The following is a 6,985-nucleotide window of genomic DNA, read 5'->3' as shown; positions in this document are numbered from 1 at the left end:
TGTCATGTTTAATCCCAGTGAGAGTCAAGTTGGGAGTTGATAATTTCTTTTTTTTTTTTTACAGAGGATCAGTTTATCTTTTTCCAACCTTTCACTTTCAGTCTGCATGCATCCTTGTTAGAGAGATGTGTTTCTTGTAGGCAACAGATAGTTGGGTGTTGTTCCTTAAGCCAGTCAGCCAGTCTGTGTCTTTTAATTGGACAGTTCAGGCCATTCACGTTTAACGTGACTATTGATACATAGTGACTTTGCCCTGCCATTTTCCCGGAGATATTTTCTAGTATATGCTTTGAGCTTCCCATGCTCTTTTACTGGTAGGTGTTCTTCCTTTCCCTTCTTGAATATCGATGGCCGTGTTTCTGTGTTTCTGAGTGTAGCACATCTTTAAGCATCTTTTGCAGGGCCGGACGAGTGGCCACAAAGTCTTTCAATTTCTGTTTGCTATGAAAGGTCTTTATTTCACCTTCATTCACAAATGAGAGCTTAGCAGGATATAATATTCTGGGCTGGCAATTTTTCTCTCTTAGCACCTGTGCTATGTCTCGCCATTCCCTCCTAGCTTGTAGGGTTTCTGATGAGAAGTCTGCTGTGAGTCTGATTGGAGATCCTCTGAGAGTAATCTGATGTTTCTCTCTTACACATTTTAGGATCTTTTCTTTGTGTTTCACTGTGGTTAATTACAACGTGTCGTGGTGAGGATCTCTTTTGGTCATGTTTACTGGGGGTTCTATGAGCTTCCTGTACTAGGATGTCTCTGTCCTTCTCCAGACCCGGAAAGTTCTCTGTTAGTATCTCACTAAAAGGGCCTTCTAATCTTTTCTCTCTCTCCATGCCTTCAGGAACTCCTAGAATCCGAATGTTGGTTTTTTTAATAGTATCCTGTAGATTCCCAACAATATTTTTTAGATTTCTAGTTTCCTCTCCTTTTCTTTGGTTTGACTGTATCTTTTCCTGTTCTCTGTCTTCTAAGTCCGATATTCTCTCTTCTGCTTCACCCATTCTGTTTGTAAGGCTCTCTAATGTGTTTGTCATTTGATCTATTGAGCTCTTCATTTCATTTTGATTTCTCTTCACTATCACACTTTCCTGCTCTACTAGTTTCTGCATTTCATTTTGATTCTTCCTTAAAATTTCATTTTCACAAAAGAGATTTTCACTCCTGTCCAATAAGGATTTCTGTAGTTCAAGGATTTGCTTTTGAAAACTTCTAAATGTTCTTATCATAAATTTTTTGAAATCCGTATCTTGCATTTCTTCTATCTCATCATCTTCATAATCTTGGCTTGGGGTGTTTTGTTTATTTGGAGGCATCATAATGTCATCGTTGATCTTCCACAGCACCCTGCAGGCCGTGCTGCCTTGCTCAGGGACACGGCCAAGGAGCACAAATCTGTTCTCCCTCCTGTGCGCAGGGACCCATGAGGGCTGAGGCTCTGTCCTGAGGACTGGTAAGAAGACAGGCACGGGAAAGGGCCAGCTAACCCCTGTGGCACCTCTGGTGATGGAAAGCACAGGAACCATTACCACTGGATGTACTGGAAACCTGAAGGGTGGGAGGCACATGCTATTGCCTCCTTCAGTGTTTGGGCAGGGACAGAATTGTGGTGCAGCAGGTTAAACTGCTGCCTGCCACCTGGTATCTCATCTTGGCACCAGTCTAGTCCAGGCTGCTCTGCTTCTGATCCAGCTCCTTGCAAATACACCTGGGGAAGCAGTGGAAGATAGTCTGAATGCCTGGACCTGTGACACTCACATGGGAGACCAGGATGGACTTCCAGGCTCCTGGCTCTGGACTGATGTAGCCCAGCCATTGCAGCCTTATGGGCAGTGAACCAGCAGACAGAAGATCTCTCTCTGTCTCTCTCTGTGCCTCTCACTGTGTGTCTCTCTCTGTGTGTCTCTCTGTGTCTCTCTGTGTGTCTCTGTGTGTGTGTCTCTGTGTGTTTCTCTCTGTGTGTTTCTCTGTGTGTGTGTGTCTCTCTGTGTGTGTCTCTCTGTCTCACTGTCTGTCTCTCTGTCTCTCTCTCTGTCTCTCTCTCTCTCTGTCTCTCTCCCTTTCAAATAAGCAAACCTTCTTTAAAACAAAACTAAGGTTCTCACCTGCCAGACATACTGTGTGAAACCCAGCAGAGTTATGTTTGCACAAAAAAAAAGACATTTGCTGTTTTTCCCTCACATGAAGAATGTTCCTTTTTTTAGTTGTAAAAATTTATTTTATTTGAAAGGAAAAGACTGAGATTAAGAGAGCAATGTTGTCCATCCACTGGTTCACTTCCTAAATGCCCATAGCAACCAAGGCTGGGCCAGGCCAAATCCAGAAGCTAGGAACTCAGTCCAGGTCTCCCACATGTGTGGCAGGGACCCAACTGCTTGAGTCATCACCTGCTGCCTCCAAGGATGCCCATTAGTAGGAATTCAGAATCAGAGTGGAGCTAAGATTAAAAACCAGGCCCTACAGTATAGGATACAGGCATCCCAAATGGCACTAACACCCACCTCAAAAGATGAGTATCATCAATAGAAATGAGAAGACCCTAAATTCTGCCTCTTTTGTGTTTATGAGAAGACTGATATTGAAACTGGCTTGATTTCTTGAGCACATGAAAAAAAATTACGGTTTATTTATTTATTCAAAAAGCAGAGTTACAGAAAGAGAAGGAGCGACAGATCTTCCATCCACTGATTCACTCCCCAAATGGCTGCAACAGCTGGAGCTGGGCTAATCCAAAGCCAGGAGCTAGGTGCTTCTTCTGGGTCTCCAACATGAGTGCATGGGCCCAAGCATTTAGGCCACCCACTGCTGATTTCCCAGGCCATTAGCAGGAAGCTGCATCAGAAGTAGAGCAGCCAGGACTCAAACCAGAACCCTATGGGATGCCAGTACTGCTGGCAGAGGCTTAACCTACTGCACTGCTGCACTTCCCTCTTGTGCACATTTTTAAATACTCCCATCACAGCTCATCCTCATGTCATGATGTATTCATCAGTCAAGAAACAAAACAAATCTAGTTATCTTAATGGAGTGAACAGAATATGGGCAATGGGTCCAATAGTTACTGCAAGACAAAGGCAAAGAGGGAAAAACGTGTGAACAGAAATGGTAACTGAAGGGGGTCTCTCAAACACTGAGGCCTGAGTGGGGAGAGAAGGGATTAGTGAAATGCACCACACTTCCAATGTAGTTAAGGTTAGTGACCATGAGTGATGTTTTATTAAAAAACTGAAAGTGGAAAATAGAGTAGTGATTTTAAGAGCACCAACCCAGGGCTTTTGCAGTGCCACAGTGGGTTAAAGCCTCAACCTGCAGCACTGGCATCCCATATGGTTGCCAGTTCAAGTCCTAGATGCTCTACTTGCAATCCAGCTCCCTACTGATGGCCTGGGAAAGCACCAGAGTATGGCAAGTGTTTGGGTCCCTGCACCCATGTGGAAGACCCAGCAAGCTCATGGCTTCAGATCAACTCAGCTCTGGTGTGGCCACTTGGGGAATGAACCAGTGGATGGAAGACCACTCACACACTCACTCACTCACTCTCCCTGCCTCCCTCCCTCCCTCCCCCACCCACCTTTCTCTGTAACTGTCTTTCAAATAAATAAAAATATTTTAAAAGCCCCAACCCAGCAGGAAAACTTCATTTCCCATGACTCTCTGCTAGTCCCCTGCTTGACTCTCTTCCTGTGACACAGCCATATGATCCTGGAATGACTATGGCCAAAGTGGTTGGCCAGAAGGGTCTCCTAATGCCATTAAAGTGATGTTGAGAAGAATGCTTGTGTAAAGAGAAGCCCAAAAGTCATGAAGATGATGATAGATGCCTTCACACACTGTGCCCTAAGGACTCTGACTCAGGAATTCTTGGAGCTGCCCATTTCAGTTCTAGGAACACAAGGATGGCAAGGGCAGTGAGATGATGTTATTCTGTTGATAACTGTCTGCAGAGCTCTCTTGATGTCCCTGTTCCTCAGGCTGTAGATGAAGGGGTTCAACATAGGGGTGACCAGGGTGTACATCAGTGAGACCACAGCACTCTTTCTGGAAGAGGTGGAGAAGGATGCACTGAGATACACACCTAAACCTGATCCATAAAATAAGCAAACAACCAACAGGTGAGAGCCACAGGTGGAGAAGGCTCTGTACCTCCCACCTGGGGATGGGACTCTCAGAATGGAGGACACGATTTTATAGTAAGAGAAGAGGATCCCTGAGATAGGGAAAAACCCAAATACGATACCAATAAGATACATGACTATGTCATGGTTGAAGGTGTTATCACATGTAAGATTGAGAAGCTGAGAAGGGTCACAAAAGAAATTAGAAATTTCAGCTGCCTTGTAGCAGGTAACTGGTAATAATATCAAGTTGTGCAGCAGGGATTCCAAAAGGCTGCCAAAAAAAGACACTGAAACCAAGAAGGCACAGCGGTGGGGGTTCATGATGACCTGGTAATGCAGTGGGTGACAGATGGCAACAAACCTGTCATAGGCCATCACGGTCAGAATCAAATCATCCATGCACCCAAAGATAATAAAGAGAGACATCTGCGTCAGGCAGCCCACATAGGAGATGACTGTGCTGTGAGTGTAGACATCCACAATCGTCTTGGGAACCGTGGTGGAGGTGAAACCCACATCAGCCAAGGACAGGTTGCAGAGGAAGAAGTACATGGGGGTGTGCAGGTGGGTGTCAGAGATGATGAGCAGCATGATGAGCAGGTTCCCAAGAACTGTGACCAGGTACATGGACAGGAACAGCACTAACAGGAGGGACTGCAGTGCTGGATCCTCTGAGAAGCCCACGAGATGGAATTCTGGGACACACGTCCGATTTTGTGTTTCAACAGAGCCTGTGCTCCTTCTGGAAAAAGAGATAGGGATGGGAAAAGGAGACATGGGCACACAGTGCTTGCTTACAGTTTTTTTGTCTATAGTTTTAATTCAGCTAGTCAAGGGTATAACATAAGGGCAATTCTAAGGTCCATAGAATAAATAAAATTAAAAGAACTATTGTTGGAGCAACCAAAAAATGTTATGAAACCTAGAACACTAGACCTACCAAGTCCATGAATACAGTCAAATGCATCCTAGACATGTAATAAAAAATAATAAATGCCCTTTTGCCTTCAAAGGTAATACCCTAAATAAGGTATATTTAACTGCCTCTTAATTACCCTTATTTTAACAATGGTACAAATTCCATTGACTTAAGTGTGCTCAAAATGCTAGGACTGTATTATATCAATGCTAACTTAATGTTGATCATTCATGATAGGAAAATACTGTTGTGTGTTAGTTATCTTTCAGAGGTTTCGTCATTCTCAGGTTTTCTAGTTTTCCCTTCTGTATCTCCTTTTTGTTTGATAGGGAGATGCACAGACAGGGAAGGAGGAAGGGAGAGAGAGAGAGAGTGAGAGACCATTGATTCACTCCCAAATGCCTACAGTGTCTTTGGATGGACTACTGCAGAAGCCTGGAGCTGGAACTTGATCCAGGTCTCTTACATGGGTAGCAGTCACCCAAGTACTTGAGTCATCACCACTGCCTCCCACAGTCTGGGAGGAAGCCGAGTAATCAATGACAGCCTGAAATCAAACTCAGACACTCCTAAGTAGGAGGGAGGATCTTAACCATGTTGTGTGCCCACTGTTGTGTGTCTGTCTGTTGTGTGATCCATAACTTCTATCCTGGTCATTGGTGGGGGTCAAATTTTGATAAATGTGGTTTAATTAAGTGCACATAATCATACAAAAGCAATGACCACAAATGTAACTTTAGTGTTTTCTGCACCTGTCAGGGATCAGAAATAAGGATTTTTACAAGAAAATGTCTGAATTTTCAAAAGCTTGAACAGGTAATTTTTGTATTTGCCTCAAGATCTCAGTAAATTATCTTGTATTTGAGAGGTGTACCTTATTTAAATATTTTCAAAATTTTCCTTTTTTCATAGCAACCTAGTAATGCTGCTTTACAATTTTATGATCATAAACCCTCTTATTTGCAGTTGAAGTGTTTGCTATCAGGGAGAACACAAAGTCAACTTTGAGTTCCAATCTTCCTATGCCTAAAGAAAATATTGTAGTATTAACCTTCCCTTATCCATGGGTTGCAATTCTCTATCTGCCCTAAGAGAACTGTAGTTCATTATTTAAGCAAAATATGCTATGATTGAACTGAGAAAAAATGCAAAACAAATTCCAGGAAATAATGCAAGCATACTTGTGCAGATTCCTAATCCATGAAATGGATGCTTGCCCTATAAGACTGTTGCAAGGAAATTCTTAATTCTTTTCATCTTTCTTGATTCATTTTTTTCATATTTGAAACAGAGGTATCTTCCATCTACTGGTTCACTCCTCAAATGCCCACAAGAGCTCAAGCTGAGGCTGGAGCCCAGAATTCCATCCAGATCTCCTATGTGATGTCAAAAACCTGAGTAACTGGGCCATCACCTGCTGTCTGTCATGCATATTAGTGGAAAGCTTGGTCAGAAGAAGAGCAACTGGGACTCGAACCAGGTACTCCTCTATGGGATGTGAATTTCCCAAGCTGAGGCTCAACCAACTGCACCACAATGCATGCTCCTTCATGTCAGTATTAGTTTGTTCATCTCTAAGCAGATTTCTTTAAAACTCACCTGAAAAGTACATGAATGTATCTAGTATACACACCTACTGCCCCCGAAGCAGATTAGGGTGCACTAAAGTTGGGTTTCAGGCCCCTCTGGGATGTACATTCACTTCAAACATTTCATCTGCTTCACATCTTTAACTGGGAGGGGGGACATTATCTAATTAGTACATGCATTATTATGAAAAGCTTTTGAAATCTTTGTCCCTCTCTTCATATCACACAAGTGAGGATTTCTGGTTGAATAGCAAAATTGGATGCACGTGTATTTTTGTCCAACACCTGTTTGCTATCCCAATAAAAACAAGCAAATATATCTTTGATATACCAAATATATACTGACTATATATTTGATATACCA

The 6,985-nt window shown here is 43.0% G+C and overlaps 1 pseudogene; it reads right to left on the bottom strand.

Moving 5' to 3' along the window:
- Nucleotides 1-3,818: 3,818 nt before the first annotated feature.
- On the bottom strand, nt 3,819-4,833 carry LOC100348875 (olfactory receptor 7E24-like; annotated as a pseudogene).
- Between the last annotated feature and the right edge of the window lie 2,152 nt (nt 4,834-6,985).

Source organism: Oryctolagus cuniculus, chromosome 16, assembly GCF_964237555.1.
Source record: "Oryctolagus cuniculus chromosome 16, mOryCun1.1, whole genome shotgun sequence".
NCBI lineage: Eukaryota > Metazoa > Chordata > Mammalia > Lagomorpha > Leporidae > Oryctolagus > Oryctolagus cuniculus.
The sequence above is the reverse complement of the archived record's forward strand: the minus strand, read 5'-3'. Positions and strand labels throughout refer to the sequence as shown.